This window comes from Haliotis rufescens, unplaced genomic scaffold, assembly GCF_023055435.1.
Source record: "Haliotis rufescens isolate VD_foot unplaced genomic scaffold, xgHalRufe1.0.p SCAF_18, whole genome shotgun sequence".
In the NCBI taxonomy this organism is placed as follows: domain Eukaryota; kingdom Metazoa; phylum Mollusca; class Gastropoda; order Lepetellida; family Haliotidae; genus Haliotis; species Haliotis rufescens.
Genome location: NW_025963868.1, coordinates 29904231 through 29922150, shown reverse-complemented (window position 1 = coordinate 29922150; position 17920 = coordinate 29904231).

Below are 17920 nucleotides of genomic sequence, written 5' to 3'. Positions count from 1 at the left end.
CATTGGAACAATTTCTTGGGTTTCTTTCATCGACGTTGTCGTACAATGTTTTGGTTTTGCTAAAGCGACGTGGTCGTACAATGTTCTAGTTTTGTAAGAGCGACGTGGTCGAACAATGTTTTGGTTTTGTTAGGGCGACGTTGTCGTACAATGTTTTGGTTTTGTAAGAGCGACGTGGTCGTACAATGTTCTGGTTTTGTAAGAGCGACGTGGTCGTACAATGTTTTGGTTTTGTAAGAGCGACGTTGTCGTACAATTTTCTGGTTTTGTAAGAGCGACGTTGTCGTACAATGTTGTGGTTTTGTTAGAGCGTCGTTGTTGTACAATGTTCTGGTTTTGTTAGGGCGACATTGTCGTACGATGTTCTGGTTTTGTAAGAGCGACGTAGTCGTACAATGTTCTGGTTTTGTAAGTGCGACGTTGTCGTACAATATTCTGGTTTTGTTAGAGCTAAGTGGTCGTACAATGTTCTGCTTTTGTTAGAGCGACGTGGTCGTAGAATGTTCTGGTTTTGTTAGAGCGATGTGGTCGTACAATGTTCTGGTTTTGTTAGAGCTAAGTGGTCGTACAACGTTCTGGTTTTGTTAGGGCGACGTTGTCGTACAATGTTGTGGTTTTGTTAGAGCGACGTGGTCGTACAATGTTCTGGTTTTGTTAGAGCGACGTGGTCGTACAATGTTCTGGTTTTGTAAGAGCGACGCTGTCGTATAATGTTCTGGTTTTGTTAGGGCGACGTTGTCGTACAATGTTCTGCTTTTGTTAGAGCGACGTGGTCGTAGAATGTTCTGGTTTTGTTAGGGCGATGTGGTCGTAGAATGTTCTGCTTTTGTTAGAGCTAAGATGTCGTACAACGTTCTGGTTTTGTTAGAGCGACGTTGTCGTACAATGTTGTGGTTTTGTTAGAGCGACGTTGTCGTACAATGTTGTGGTTTTGTTAGAGCGACGTGGTCGTACAATGTTCTGGTTTTGTTAGAGCGACGTGGTCGTACAATGTTCTGGTTTTGTAAGAGCGACGCTGTCGTATAATGTTCTGGTTTTGTTAGGGCGACGTTGTCGTACAATGTTCTGCTTTTGTTAGAGCGACGTGGTGGTAGAATGTTCTGGTTTTGTTAGGGCGATGTGGTCGTAGAATGTTCTGCTTTTGTTAGAGCTAAGATGTCGTACAACGTTCTGGTTTTGTTAGGGCGACGTTGTCGTACAATGTTGTGGTTTTGTTAGAGCGACGTTGTCGTACAATGTTGTGGTTTTGTTAGAGCGACGTGGTCGTACAATGTTGTGGTTTTGTTAGAGCGACGTGGTCGTACAATGTTCTGGTTTTGTAAGAGCGACGCTGTCGTACAATGTTCTGGTTGTGTAAGAGCGACGTGGTCGTACAATGTTCTGCTTTTGTTAGAGCGACGTGGTCGTACAATGTTCTGCTTTTGTTAGAGCGACGTGGTCGTAGAATGTTCTGGTTTTGTTAGGGCGATGTGGTCGTAGAATGTTCTGGTTTTGTTAGAGCTAAGATGTCGTACAACGTTCTGGTTTTGTTAGGGCGACGTTGTCGTACAATGTTGTGGTTTTGTTAGAGCGACGTTGTCGTACAATGTTGTGGTTTTGTTAGAGCGACGTGGTCGTACAATGTTCTGGTTTTGCTAAAGCGACGTGGTCGTACAATGTTCTGGTTTTGTTAGAGCGACGTGGTCGTACAATGTTCTGGTTTTGTAAGAGCGACGCTGTCGTATAATGTTCTGGTTGTGTAAGAGCGACGTGGTCGTACAATGTTCTGCTTTTGTTAGAGCGACGTGGTCGTACAATGTTCTGGTTTTGTTAGAGCGACGTGGTCGTACAATGTTCTGGTTTTGTTAGAGCGACGTGGTCGTACAATGTTGTGGTTTTGTTAGAGCGACGTGGTCGTACAATGTTCTGGTTTTGTAAGAGCGACGCTGTCGTACAATGTTCTGGTTGTGTAAGAGCGACGCTGTCGTACAATGTTCTGGTTGTGTAAGAGCGACGTTGTCGTACAATGTTGTGGTTTTGTTAGGGCGAAGTTGTCGCTTTCTTCCCCAAACAAGCTGACACAAGCTGATGTAACAGCAATAATGTTCAAAGCGGCGTTAAAACCCACGCCATCACTTTGTACATAACCGGCAATCTACAGTCCTCGTTACCGCCACTGGAAATATAAAGAACAGTTAAACAATAGGGTTGCGTCACAGATTCTCATTGTTCAAGGGGAACTGACATCAGGTCAGTTAGGATCACACGTAGAATAGCTTTCATTATTAACTTACTACCATGACTTAATAAGCTCTAAGTAACATGTCAATGGAGAGTGTTATCGACTCTTTACCAACCCATTAATATTCCACTCAGCTCTATCGACCAAACTGGCCCCTCTGTTTGACCTATGTAGGGGTCGAATCAAGATTTATATTTTCTTCATAAACGTTGTCATTATTGAATAATATAAGATCTAAAAAAATACAGAAACCGACTTCACTAATTTCTGGAAACAGTGCGAAAAACGGATTTTTTATTATCATTAGCTTTTTAAGTGTTATCCGTAAATGGATGTAGCGCTTTTGATAACGTCCCCAAATACACCGGATGGTAGCGGCCATGGGCTGCCGCCGCCGGCGAGTTAACACAATGGGTGCATCTAGACAATGAGGGGACGACCACGTTCAGGTGTATTGTCTACGTGTATTTCGGGGGTTATCGTCATGCTTTCATTGCTAATATTGGTATTTTCTTGGGCTGCCGGACTAACAGGAAGGTTGCGTTAAAAGCTATGAGCATTCATACATGTCAAATCAAGATCGTGTCAATGTCAGAGAAACTCTATGGTTATTCCACATGATTATATTGCAAAGGCTCATTCAGTTTCATCTATACTCCGGGGATATTAAAGAATTTTCCATTTCACAATTGAATATCAGATATCGGAAAACGAATTACCAGTGCACGAGATATATAAAAATTATTTTAATTGGATTGATGAGCCATTGCGAGTTATTACTACTTGGCAAATAATAATAATAATAACAATAATAATAATGATAATAATGATAATAATTGTGGTATTGTGGTGGTGGTGGTAGTGATGCTGCTGATGGTGTCGATGATGGTGATAATGGTTGTGTTTGTTGCTGGTGATGTGGTGACAGTGACAATGTGGTGGTGATGATGATGATGATGATGATGATGATGATGATGATGATGATGGTTGTGTTTGTTGCTGGTGATGTGGTGACAGTGACAATGTGGTGGTGATGATGATGATGATGATGATAATAATAATAATAATTTGAACGCCCGCAATAAAGTTAAAGCCACAAATACTTATGCTGTACCCGTCTTTTCGTATTCTTTTGGTGTTGTCGATTTGACGAAACAAGGAATTCAGGGTATTGACACCCTCACACGAAGAAATCATGTCAGACAATAGATCCCACCACCCGCGCTCTTCCCTAAATCGCTTATATTTACCACTTATGATGGGAGGGCGTGGTTTGATTAATGTGGAGTCTCTTCATGATATAATTGTTTTGTGCACTTTTGCACACATTTATTTGTCTGATGATCCTCTTGTGAAGCATGTCAAGACTTATGATGAAAACAAGGCATTCCACAGTTTTCTTAAACGAGCCAGGGGCGTGGGAAATAATCTCAGATTTTGTTGATGGTCCTGTATTCCTGGACGGTACAGAAATGAGTGCCATATCAGATCGTCCCAGACAGTTTTTCAAGGAGAGGCTATCTGAACTGTGTGTGTGTGTGTGTGTATGTGTGTGTGTGGTGTCTACAATGTATATGCCCATGTTTGAGTTGAGACATTGTGTGTGTGTGTGTGCGTGCTCACGCGTGCGCACGCGTGCACGAGGGTGTGTGTGTGTGTGTGTGTGCGTGCGTGCGTGCGTGCGCGCGTGTGTGTGTGTGTATGGTCACGTTTGAGCGAAGACATTATGTATGTTTACAATGTACATGTATACGGTCACGTTTGAGTATAGAGATTGACTGTGATTGTTTACAATGTATATGATCGTGTTGGCTACCCCGGTATTAAGTGCGACGATATTACTCTTCTCCGAGAGACCGGAATGCATCCATGGTGTTACATCTACATCCCTCTATTCTGAGCTATATATAAATGTTGATCGTTGACTCCTCAATAAAACCGCCCTGCATAACATATCTCACTTAATCCTTTAATCCTTGTGCACCCCACAAACCCCGCCGTAGTACACGACGACATCAATGAATGACCCACATGTGGCGGGATTTCAATGTGGCTACGTATTAACGTAACACCCAGATGAAGAGAGAACACAAAACATTCATGGTTAAAACTATCGATTTCAACATCGCATATGATAAATCGTTGCATACCCGATCTATATATCGATCTACGTATGAATGCTTATTCTTTAATCATTGTATATATACTTTTTTAAAATTCGGAATTACTTCTTTGTTTAACCTTGGGATATATAAGCAAACTGTATTGGATATTGCTATAGGCCACTGAGCAAGTGTTGTGAATAATGTATGGAATGAATGGTTGGTTGAGTATGTAGTGCATCCAGGAAGTGAGTTCCAATCTTCATCTGGAATAGATAGTTTTTTATCTGATGAAGGCTGTTTGTTGATGACTGTTGTCAATTTTATTTACAGAACTATACCTGTGTTTGTACTTCATGTGGTTTGGGTAATTATGAATAATTCAGAAATGTGAATAAAGATTTTAAAAAAATAAAATAAAATAAAAAAATATATATATATAAATAAAAAATAAAAAATAATACAGACAGGATGCGGAGTGTGTTGTTCATGTACTTCACAATGAAAGAACCGTCTTTCTAACCATCAATTATTTCTGCAATAGTTAGTTCAAAGTTATCTGTGGCTGGGTAACTTTGTCTTAAAATAAATTGGTTCAATTAAGACTGAGGTAAGAAATGAATTTGCAGCCACATGATCCCTCCCATGTTTAAAGTGTGATAGATTTGTGCCGAAAAAAGATAATGTATTGATCTTCGAGGATATGATGTCCAATATTCCCATTATCAGTTGTGTATTATGCCAAGTTTTAAAAATATGTATATAAGTTTAAAATCGAACAAGATTTTACAAAATCTGTTGTTGTATATGATACCCATAGTCTTTCATTCTAAGAAATTGAAGAACAAAGTGGGTTTTCTTCACAAGTAGAGGCACCAGCTCTGAGAATCTATTGTTGGAACAATCGCCTGAACCGTCTGTGATGTCATGAATACTGGATGACGTCATGTTTAATTTTCTCCCACAATTCGTTGATATGACGTCATATTGCTATGGGCCACTCAACCATATCAACTAGCCAATCAACATGCATCAACATGCATCAACATGCATCAACATGCATCAACGTCCATCAACATGCATCAACATGCATCAACGTCCATCAACATGCATCAACGTGCATCAACATGCATCAACATGCATCAACGTGCATCAACATGCATCAACATACATCAACGTGCATCAACATGCATCAACATACATCAACATGCATCAACGTGCATCAACATGCATCAACATGCATCAACATGCATCAACGTGCATCAATATGCATCAACATGCATCAACGTGCATCAACATGCATCAACATGCATCAACATGCATCAACGTGCATCAACATGCATCAACATGCATCAACATGCATCAACATGCATCAACATGCATCAACGTGCATCAATATGCATCAACGTGCAATGTATCAATGAATGTAGGTAAAATAAATTTGTCACCATATCGGGGTGGTTGCATGTACCGTGTGCGTTAACAAAGGCTCACACACAGGGTACGTCACACGTGATTGATCGGGGTACATAAGTTCACACACAGGGCACATCACACCTGATGGCTCACACAAAGGGCACATCACATACCTGACGGCTCAAGGTACATAGGCTCACACACAGGGTACATCATACCTGACGGCTCGGGGTACATAGACTCACACACAGGGTACATCACACCTGACGGCTCGGGGTACATAGACTCACACACAGGGTACATCACACCTGACGGCTCGGGGTACATAGACTCACACACAGGGTACATCATACCTGACGGCTCGGGGTACATATACTCACACAAAGGGCACATCACACACTTGACGGCTCAAGGTACATAGACTCACACACAGGGTACATCATACCTGACGGCTCAAGGTACATAGACTCACACACAGGGTACATCACACCTGACGGATCAAGGTACATAGGCTCACACACAGGGTACATCACACCTGACGGCTCGGGGTACAAAGACTCACACAAAGGGCACATCACACCTGACGGATCAAGGTACATAGGCTCACACACAGGGTACATCACACCTGACGGCTCGGGGTACATAGGCTCACACACAGGGTACATCACACCTGATAGCTCGGGTAACAGGCACACACACAGGGTACATCACACCTAACGGCTCGGGGTTCATAGGCTCACACACAGGGTACATCAAACCTGACGGCTCGGGGTACATAGGCTCACACACAGGGTACATCACACCTAACGGCTCGGGGTTCATAGGCTCACACACAGGGTACATCAAACCTGACGGCTCGGGGTACATAGACTCACACAAAGGGCACATCACACCTCACGGCTAGGGGTACATAGGCTCACACACAGGGTACGTCACACTATATGCGGCTGACAACTTATAGGGATATAACCTTACAGACCCGTGAAGATTCCGGGGTAGAATAGGTCTTCAGCAACCCATGCTTGCCTTAAAAGCGACTATGCTTGTCGTAAGAGGCGACTAACGGGATCGGGTGGTCAGGCTCGCTGATTTGGTTGATGCATGTCATCGTATCCCAATTGCGTGGATCGATGCTCATGATATCAACCACTGGATTGTCTGGTCCAGACTCGATTATTTACAGACCGCCGCCATACAGCTGGAATATTGCTGAGTGCGGCGTAAAACAACAAACCACCCAACCTTACATTGACCTCCGTTAAAAATGTTCCTGAAGTTAATCTTTCATTTCATCAATTAAAACTACTACCCCATTAGGTAGTTCATAGGTATATATGTGATAACGCTGGGTTTAACTTGGCTTTACCGTCAAAGACACCGCACCTTCTCGCGAATGTTAACAGATTTAGTTTACAAGCGTTTCACTTCATCAATTTTTGGATTTCCATGCGTGCCCTCATGTTTGGAATAATGTGTGGAATTCTATGCCTACAGGCGATATCACCTATCAAAATGATATTGGCATGTCCAACTGTGTCACATATGCCAAATGTTAGGAACGTACACGTATGCTTATAGAAAGAATTATTTCCATGTATTCCTGGTGGTGCTTAAAAATAACGGAATTAATGCATTTTATGTGATAAGTTTTATACAGGTTGAAAATAAATAGAAATAAAAAAGGACCATGCTTCAACTGTTACCATAGGATTTGAAAGTGATGCAATTATACACTCTCTCAAAAAAGAAACGCAACCCCAGTCTGAAAATGTGAGAAAACCCCTAGAAGAAAAATATTGATTGTAAATACAATTTTTCTGATATGCACTTATACCATGTACACTGTTTATTAATGTAAGCGCCCAAACACACCAATTTTCGTGCACAAGGGCATTTTATTGTTTCTTTCATCATAGTGAGCACAATTTTCACGTGGCCCATGCTAAAAGCCTCATGCACGTGCAATTCATGGAAAGAGCAGTAGAAGTATGGGTTTATAAAAGCACGTGTTGATTAGCGGTTCACTCTATCATTTTCACCGAAAGACAAGGTCGAATATGCCACGGTTGAGTGCTGCAGATCGAAATATCGCCATTGGTCGTATTGAGGCCGGACGAAGCTTTGAAACGTTGCCCGGCATCTCAATGTCCATAAAACAACGATTTCCCGACTTTGGAGCCGATACACCCAGTTTCATGCAACTGAAGACCGCCCCAGAAGTGGTAGGCCAAGGGTAACCACACCACCCCAGGATCGATTCATCCGGGTCACCCACCTACGTAATCGGCTAGCCACACCTACCGTCACTGCAACACAGGTGCCAGGTTTGAGAAGAGTGTCCGCACAAACAATTAGGAACCGTCTACGAGAGGCCGGTCTACGTGCAAGAAGACCACTTATTGGACCTGTTTTACGCCACCAACATCGACGCCAACGACTCAGGTGGTGCACCAACGTTCGGATATGGACCCTAAGAAACTGGAGGCGCGTCCGGTTTAGTGACGAATCACGTTTTCTCTTATAACGCCGTGACGGAAGACAGCGTGTCTATAGAAGAGGAAACGAACGTTTTGCCCCGAACTGTGTTCGGCAGGTCGACAGATTTGGAGGAGGGAGCGTCATGGTGTGGGAAGCCATGTCTTACAACCAAAGATCAGACTTGGTTATCATTCGTGGCAATTTGACAGCCCAGCGCTATATCAATGATGTCTTACAGCCTCATCTTCTGCCGATTATCGACCAACAGAGGGAGTTCTATCAACACGACAACGCCCGGCCGCACACTGCTCATGCAACAGTGAATTTTCTCCAGAATTCTAACGTCAACGTGTTATCATGGCCCTCCCGATCACCAGACATCAACCCAATCGAACATCATTGGGATTATCTGGACCGACGAGTACGTGTACGTACACCGCCGCCGCAGCCGTTGGATGCACTAGCCGTTGCACTGCAGGGGGAGTGGAGAGCAATCCCCCAGGAAAGAATCCGGGGTCTAATCCGTTCTGTTCCTAGGAGGTGTAATGCTGTGATCGCAGCTCGTGGCGCTCATACGAGGTACTGAGAAAGACGCCCCCTTGCGTCAAGTCAATCTGAGTGAGAGAACTGTCGAAGTCTGGACTTAAACTTGCATAACTGTACTGCCACCATGCCAAATTTCATATTGTTGTCTTCAATAATAAATGTGTTATAATAACTTGAATATTGAGATAAACATCTTGAAAATATAGGGCTTGCGTTTCTCTTTTAAGAGAGTGTAGTATCATTTACATGTATTCCAAACGTGATGAAATGGTATTGGGAATGTTTGTTCGTCATACACCATATCTCTAGACTTCCAGACGTTTGAGGGGGCACGGGTGGCCCAGTCGTCTAAGGCGCCGCGATTCGCTGTGCAGAATTGCGTCCCGTGGGCACGCCAGAAACCTATGATTGTGGGTTCGAATCCCGGTTCGCCCCGATTATGTTTCTAGGTTTGTCAGCACCATACCCGTGCTCGTGGGTTTCACTGAAGTGGTAAACGTCTGAGACCTGCATCACTTCGGGCTTTCCTCCCACATTAAGCTGACACGCCGTGATATAACTGGAATACTGTTAAAAGCGGCGTTAAACCCAACTCACTCACTCACTCACTCCAGACGTTTGACATATATTGGACATAGTGTCGTATTATCGATAGAGTATATGTACATTGTTACCTGAAATAAAACAGCAGTGCCGAGATTCTCGTTCATCACGCACGGGCAACAACGCCATGGGAGGTTCACTCCCAATTGTGAGTGAGTGAGTGAGTGAGTTGGGTTTAACGCCGCTTTTAACAGTATTCCAGTTATATCACGGCGTGTCAGCTTAATGTGGGAGGAAAGCCCGAAGTGATGCAGGTCTCAGACGTTTACCACTTCGGTGAAACCCACGAGCACGGGTATGGTGCTGACAAACCTAGAAACATAATCGGGGCGAACCGGGATTCGAACCCACAATCATAGTTTCTGGCGTGCCCAAGGGACGCAACTCTGCACAGCGAATCGCGGCGCCTTAGACGACTGGGCCACCCGTGCCCCCACTCCCAATTGTGAGACATCCCATTTTTCAGACGCCGCTATCATCGTACAGACCAGTCAAGTGTGACCAGTGTTACTGCCTAGTCTTACCTACTATTAATTATCGAGTGTTTAATTTCGGCTGAGTAGGGTACACACATCTATTGTGAGGTGAGGTGAGGTGAAATTCGGTTTAACGTCGCGTCCAAGATTATTGCACTTATATAGCGACGTGCATGTACGTGTGTGTGTGTTTGTGTGGCTGCTTGTACTAGTCCGGACTGATGCCGATTTATAGTGCTAGCTCACTGAGATACCATGCCGCAGTTTAACATGAATACCCCACTTAGACACAACAAGTACCATCTTTTAACGTCTTTTGGTATGACGCGGCCGGGGATCGAACCCCGGACCTTCCGCTCTCCGGGCGGACGCTCTACCACAAGACCACGGAGGCGGTCACATCTATTGTGAGTTTGGTATTCACCAAATTTCTGTTTTTGTATTGATTTGATTTCTATTTTCGTATATTGATATAATTTCATTTTTATCCTTGGCTGCTCTGTTTATATACGTTCGAGTAGGAATAGAGTTAGTTTGGCCTTCGCTATTGCATCTCTTGGCTTTAGGAGATCTATGACAGATAGTGGATCTAACTGCAATTTTTGTTTTATCAAGACTTTGGGATTCATACTCGATATATACGCGTATGTAGATGGTAGGCTAGTGGAGTGAGTGAGGATGGTTTTACGCCGCTTTTAGCAATATTCCAGAAATATCACGGCGGGGGACACCAGAAATGGGCTTCACACATTAGTAGAGAGGTTACATGATTGGGAATAAGCTCAAAAGTTACTCTACCCGGATTCTCCACCAGTTGCTGTCATAGCGACTGATTTACGACAACCATTGTCTGAATAAACATTATCAAAGGCCAATTATCCTGCAGCCATCACATGTACTTTTCCTCATAGCTTAATTTCCATTATTTATAAAACGCGAATCCTCACCAACATTTCATTGTATATTGACTGTCAGCCAACCTGGGCTACTATATCACTTATATATCACCCGTTAATTACTGTTATTTATGGTATGACATTTTTTGCCTGATCATTCCCTGACCTGTGGTGCCGCCTCCGTGGTCTAGTGGTAGAGCGTCCGCCCGGAGAGCGGAAGGTCCGGGGTTCGATCCCCGGCCGCGTCATATCAAAAGACATTAAAAGATGGTACTTGTTGTTACCCTGTCTGGCGCTCGACATTAAGGGGCTAAAACAAGGACTGGTCGGCTCGGAGTCAGTATACTGTGTCTGAGTGGGGTATTCATCTGAAACTGTGGCATGGTATCTCAGTGAGCTAGCACTATAAATCGGCATCAGTCCGGACTAGTACAAGCAGCCACACACACACACGTGTATGCACGTCGCTATATAAGTGCAATAATCTTGGACGCGACGTTAAACCCAATTTCACCTCACCTGACCTGACCTGTGACGGTTCATCACGCCCATAAGTCCCATGTCCAGAGCAACGTCATTATCTCTTTGGCGGTCCATTGTTGGCCATTACTATATATGTGTTACAATTACACTGTTAGTCAGCTTGTTATTCCAAAGTCCTGTTGTACTGACGACCTCGAGCAGGATGTGCCGCTCGTAGGAAACACCCTTAGGTCGAGCAGGATGTGCCCCTCGTAGGAAACACCTTAAGGTTAAGCTGGAGTTCCGCTCATCTCATGTCTCCCTGAACTGAAAAGTCTGCTCATCGTTGTGTTTGTGTTGTCAGAGCAGGTATTCCGCTCAGTGTGTAAATGTTGTTTATTGTGCATAAAACGTTCCGGGACAGTGATGTCGATTTTGTCCTTGATTCCCCAAAGAGCTAATTCCCCGTCAACATGCGCGTTGACAAGTCTGAACTTCATTTATTATTTTTCCTTCATTTCGAGAGAATGTCAATAATAATGTTGATATATCAATTGTTTCACTGATATATAAATAAAGCAACAAAATCCTTTCCATATCAAATAGAAGTCTCTGCTTTAGAGCAGAGACGATTCCGACTATATCATGAGCATGTGTTTATGAATCACTATCAAAAAGTAATGATACCAGGTGATATAAGATGAGAAGATCCTGCACCATCGTTGGCACCCGTCACAAACACATGCAAAGGCAAGTCCATTGTTCACCTGAAAAAACACGATAAGATATTGTACAAGTCAAAATAGGGAATTGCATTGGACATAATTTTTGTCCCTGATGTGTCAAATTTGGAAATGTCCTCCTTATGTCTACCATAAAACCTTTTGAAAGCTTTACTGATGCTTTGAACCTTGATCAAACAACTTCTGAGCAAGAGTCGTATGAAGCTGTTTGAAATCTAGGTAAAAAGAACATGATCGATTGTCTCTCGAAAGTTGTGAAATGTAAACAACAAAGGCTGGAGCTGCTGGAATATCACTCGACATGAAGGGAAAGTTGACTCTTGGAAAGTTGAAGTCACAAATGGTTTCTTTGAGTGGCATTTAGAAGTTGGAGTGATAAAGTAAGACGAGTTCTATGGATGAACAACTTCTTTATTACAATTGGTGCGACGTTTCGGTGTAGATCCTAACACCTTTATCAAGCAAGTGATGGATAGGGCTAAACAACATAGGTATATATACACTTATTGACATCTAAGTTGTTACAGTGACTAGTTGATGGGCACAGAGAGGTGATTAAGCTAATTGGAAGCCAGTGGATGACTGATGAACACAGAGTATACTAGCAGAGTAAACAAGCTAACTGATGGAGATGATGGAAGCCACTGTATTATTTGGATGGACAAAGGGATTGAGCAATTAGGTGATGGTAAGCAACACAAATGGTTGTATAAGATGTCACCTACAGTGGCACAACAAATCTTTTTCTTTTTTAATTTTGAATGTGATTCATCAATATTTAAAGAATGCCAATGGCGTAATCGTCTTACATTTAGAGGTTGATGACAATGTATCCTACATAATAAAATAATATACACTTGATGTGTTTTAAAATTTGATAAAATTTGTAGACTTTTAATGACAATTCAACACAAAACAGCAACAATCATTATGATTTAATACATGAGACACATGCAATATAATATATACCTAACAAAGTTTGGCGTAAGGGGATTCTCACTGCAAATCATATACATGTGACTAGAAATGCTATTGGTACATGTACATGACTGAGCATCAGTTACGCCCAGCTAGGAATCGATTCGCCTTCCCAACCTTCCCTGACAACCTTCCCAAGCATTGGGTATAAACACAGGAGAATCGACTACATGTACCTGACTTATGTGTACCTGACTGAGCATCGGTCAGGCCCAAGCTGTTGGGATCAATTGTCAAGAGTGATACATATACTACGAACTGGTTTCGACAATTAACTACACATCATTCTGCACTACAGATAGAACGCATTGGATGCTAAATACCATGGAGGTCAAGCCTGACCTGTGTTTGTCAACAGGCATCCAATGCATTCCATCCCAATTAGGGTAAACAAACCCAAAATCGAAGTAAAGACTTGACTGAGGAATAAAGATATACAACCATGACAAGTAGTTACCCCTAGTGTTGGCCATCACAGGTTGAGCCTGTGCTATGGACAATCTCATTAAAACCAGGTCTTCATTCTCGCTACCGCTAAACAAAGATCTGAGGACATCCCATTAGGGGTCACGTCAGAACGACCTTTCATCTGACCAATCAGAGCGTCGCTTTCCAGATCATGAAAGTGACAGTCGGAATGTGATTTTCAATCTTGCAAGTCTTGAAAACTTTAACACGGGGTATTCCGAACGATAGTTACGGGTTTAACGACTGAATCCATACAATCTAGACCATCTAATAGCCATTCCAAAATGTTCTTTTGTTCAGGTTTCAAATTTTTAATCGACAATTTGTCAAAATATGTTTCGAGGCGTAGTCGCCAATTTGAAATAAGTGCCGTAAAGCACGAGAAAGCTGCCTTCTGATTGGCTAACGTCGACTTCTTGTCAGTCCTTCTAAAGGTCGGTCAAAGTTCGAGCAAGGTCGGTCTGACGTGACCCGTAATGGGATGTCCTCAGAACTTTGTTTAGCGGTAGCGAAAACTAAGATCTGATTTTAAAGAGATTGGTGCTATGGATGATTTGGGCACCCTAATATATCGAACATAACAATCCGATGACCACCTGCCTAGAGTCTTGATCACATGGTCTGGAATATTAGCTGTGGAAGCTCATATAGCAGCACCAATACGAAATGAATGACAGTTGTCATTCTCTTGGCCATATCCTGCCATAGACAAGGTTGGTTTAAATCTTTGAATAAAAAAAAGTCTTGGTGAGGTGAATATTCTGCTTATTAACAAAGAATCATGCAAAGTAGCTCCCATGGTCCTCTTACGATGAATATGTTCCTGTAAACAACCTACCGGACAGTAAAATGTTGAAACCGCATGGATGGACAAAGTTATACCCCTTCGAAAATGATCTGTCTTTGGGCTCAGTCACAAATTCAGGAGTTTTACAGCCGTCCTTGATAGGACCATTCCCGATTAAAATTGTCAAAAGTCTGATTAAAATCCTGTGATTCGTGGCGGGAAATTCACAAACAATCAGATATTGTTCAGGAGCGTCCCGATTCAGCCGTTTCCAGCCGATGTCGTCCCGATTCTCCCGTTCTCAATCCGAATCTGATCTGATTTGTATCTTCCGCATGGTAAAAAACGACCGAATCTATTCCGACAGTGTCCCGATTCTCCCGAATGCGACCCGATATAGATCCGACAGTGACTGGACAGGGAACCAACAAAGACGGATCTCATTCGGCAGTATCTGGACGCAATCTGGACTCAATCGACAAGAAACGGCAGTGAACAATTCATGCCCGTTCATCACGACAGCGCCCGATCCACAGGACACCGTCCAGACAACAGAGGACATTGTTACGATTTTGATCCGATACAGCAGAATCTGTCACGACATGGTCACGATTGTAATCCAACTAGACAAAATTGGCTGACTTTCCCGAATGTTACGGGACACACCATACTGTCGGGAGTGCTTGGCCGACCTCTCTGGGCCTTTCCCGATCCGTGGGACTCTGTTACGAAGGTATACGACTGCGTTCAGACAATGATAGGACATTCCAGATCATTGAGGATAGTAATCCGACTTTTTCACTTTTCGTGTCGTAGCGCTGTCTGATCTCAAACGGGAGCCCTAATCGGCACTGTGGGAACCTGGCCTTAGACGATTTAAGTGTCAAATCAAACGATTCACAATCGAGTCTAAATACAATAGAGCTGAGAGACAAATACATTTTTGAATCAAAATGGTCACAGGTAAATTCTCCACAACGGAGGAAGCCCAAAAAAGTGACTGATCACACCGTCTTCATCAACAAGTCTGTGAAAGGTGAAAATAGTCCTTTCTGTACGGTGAGCCAAGTCAACAGTAATTGGTAGTCACACAATTTGATTTACACCTTGCTCTTTCTTGATGGTCCTCCATTATTGTCTCTACTCGTAGCAGATTCCTAAAACTCAATGGATTGGGCACATTATGCTTCAGATAAGTGAATCGCACTCCACACAGATAACACTTGATAGCCCTATATCGTAAATGCAGTCGATGGTTATAGTGGGCTACGAACAGTAACAATGAATCTTCCGACAATGAAGGTAACACACAGGGCTGCCACATAAACCCCCACATAGCCATGAAGGTTAAAAAGGCTTGAACTCCTGCTCTCCAGACAGCCCTCTTGGTTTTCAACACAGCTTGCGACCACAATTCATCTAGGTCTTCACTGGCGGTAAGGTGAGTTGACATAGACAGAGGCATGTTGCTGGTTTATGTTCGGCATTGGGAGCTGGTTGCCGGGGGGGGGGGGGGGGGGGGGGCACGGGTGGACCAGTCGACTAAGGCGCCGCGATTTGCTGTGCAGAGTTGCGTCCCTTGGGCATGCCAGACACCTATGATTGTGGGTTCGAATCCCGGTTTCTAGGTTTGTCAGCAACATACTCGTGGCCGTGGGTTTCATCAAAGTGGTAAACGCCTGAGACCTGCATCACTTCGGGCTTTCCTCCCACATTAAGCTGACACGCCGTGATATAACTGAAATACTGTTAAAAGCGGTGTTAAACCCAACTCACTCACTCACTCACTTTTCTGTTGGAAAATCCGGAAGATGGTCAGCTTCATTTATTTAGCAAGAGTAAGGATCTACGTTTGTACTTCATAAGACATTCGAGCACTCAACATTTCCGTTGGAATTCAAACAATTGAACAGAAAAAGCTAAGGATAAAAGAACGTTTATTACATTGCCTTAATACAAGTACTTAACATGTGTGATGTGTTCATGACGTCTATCACCCAATATCATAAGAAAACATATAGTTCTTATGTTTTAATTACCTTAAAAGAGAGACAATTGTGATATAGGTACGGTGTTACTCCCCCGATCCGTCTTGTCCACATGAAGACCAATTTGAAGATGTTAAACCTTTTATGCTCAAAATGTTCAAAACCGATGCTTACTTAAATCCTAATTTTTCAATTGGTGACATTCTTTAAGGTACAAATGACAAAGTAAGCATGTCAGTTAAGGGGCGGTCGGGTAGCCAGATGGTCAAAGCGTTCGCTCGTCATGACAAAGACCTGGTTTCGATTCCCGACATGGGTACAATATGTGAAGCCCATTTCTGGTGTACCCGTGATATTATTGCTGGGATATAGCTAAAAGCGGCATAAAACCATACCCATTCACTCATATTTTCAGAAAACACCAAGAGATGTGTGATTAACTAAGCCCATATTATATTTACCCTGGCTAATTTATTTATGCTAATATAGCAACAAAATCATACTGGTTTCGATATGAAAAGGTGAGGTGAGGTGAAATTGGGTTTAACGTCGCGTCCAAGATTATTGCACTTATATAGCGACGTGCATGTACGTGTGTGTGTGTTTGTGTGGCTGCTTGTACTAGTCCGGACTGATGCCGATTTATGGTGCTAGCACACTGAGATACCATGCCGCAGTTTAACATGAATACCCCACTCAGACACAGTATACTGACTCCGAGCCGACCAGTCCTTGTTTTAGCCCCTTAATGCCGAGCGCCAGACAGGGTAACAACAAGTACCATCTTTTAACGTCTTTTGGTATGACGCGGCCGGGGATCGAACCCCGGACCTTCCGCTCTCCGGGCGGACGCTCTACCACTAGACCACGAAGGCGGTCTCGATATGAAAAGAATACTACCATATATTACAATACGTTAACACATGATGTCATAGATCCATATCTGACTCCAAAACAAGTTTTATTGATATATCATGTTCTTTCAGTACGTACTTCGAATTTCCCTCAAGCTGCTGCTTTTAGGCTATAAAAACTAAGAACTACAGTTTTGAAAACACTGGCCATGGCTCGTACACCAGAGGCTATATTCTATTCCAGTAAGGGGACGGGCCTTGTCATAACACGGTCTCATTCTGAGCAGTGATAAATAAGAGAATGTAATTATCGACAGAGACAAGACAGCTATTTTTACAATATTTACATTATGTGGACTATTCATATTTAAATGGATAAAAGATGAAACATTTCATTTTATTCTTAGATAGTTCATTAATAAAGTGTAAATGTGAATTGTGTGTGTGCGTGTGTTTACAAGCACCAAGTGTATTTCTAAAAGGAAAACGAGATTGAATAACTGTAAAAACAATGGAATATTATGAGGAATCTGTGGAGAGCTCCTGCTTTGATACAAATCCACTGTAACAATTTACACAGACGCCGAAATCACAGTTGCTGTATCATATTCATCATCTTTCAAACAAAATCTACTAAATACCCCTTGTTGCCTATTATTTAACCCTTCACATTTCAGTCTCCGTCATTTATAGTTACAACAGATGTCTATGGTACCCGGAGAGCGGAAGGTCCGGGGTTCGATCCCCGGCCGCGTCATACCAAAAGACGTTAAAAGATGGTACTTTTTGTTGCCCTGTCTGGCGCTCGGCATTAAGGGGCTAAAACAAGGACTGGTCGGCTCGGAGTCAGTATACTGTGTCTGAGTGGGGTATTCATGTTAAACTGCGGCATGGTATCTCAG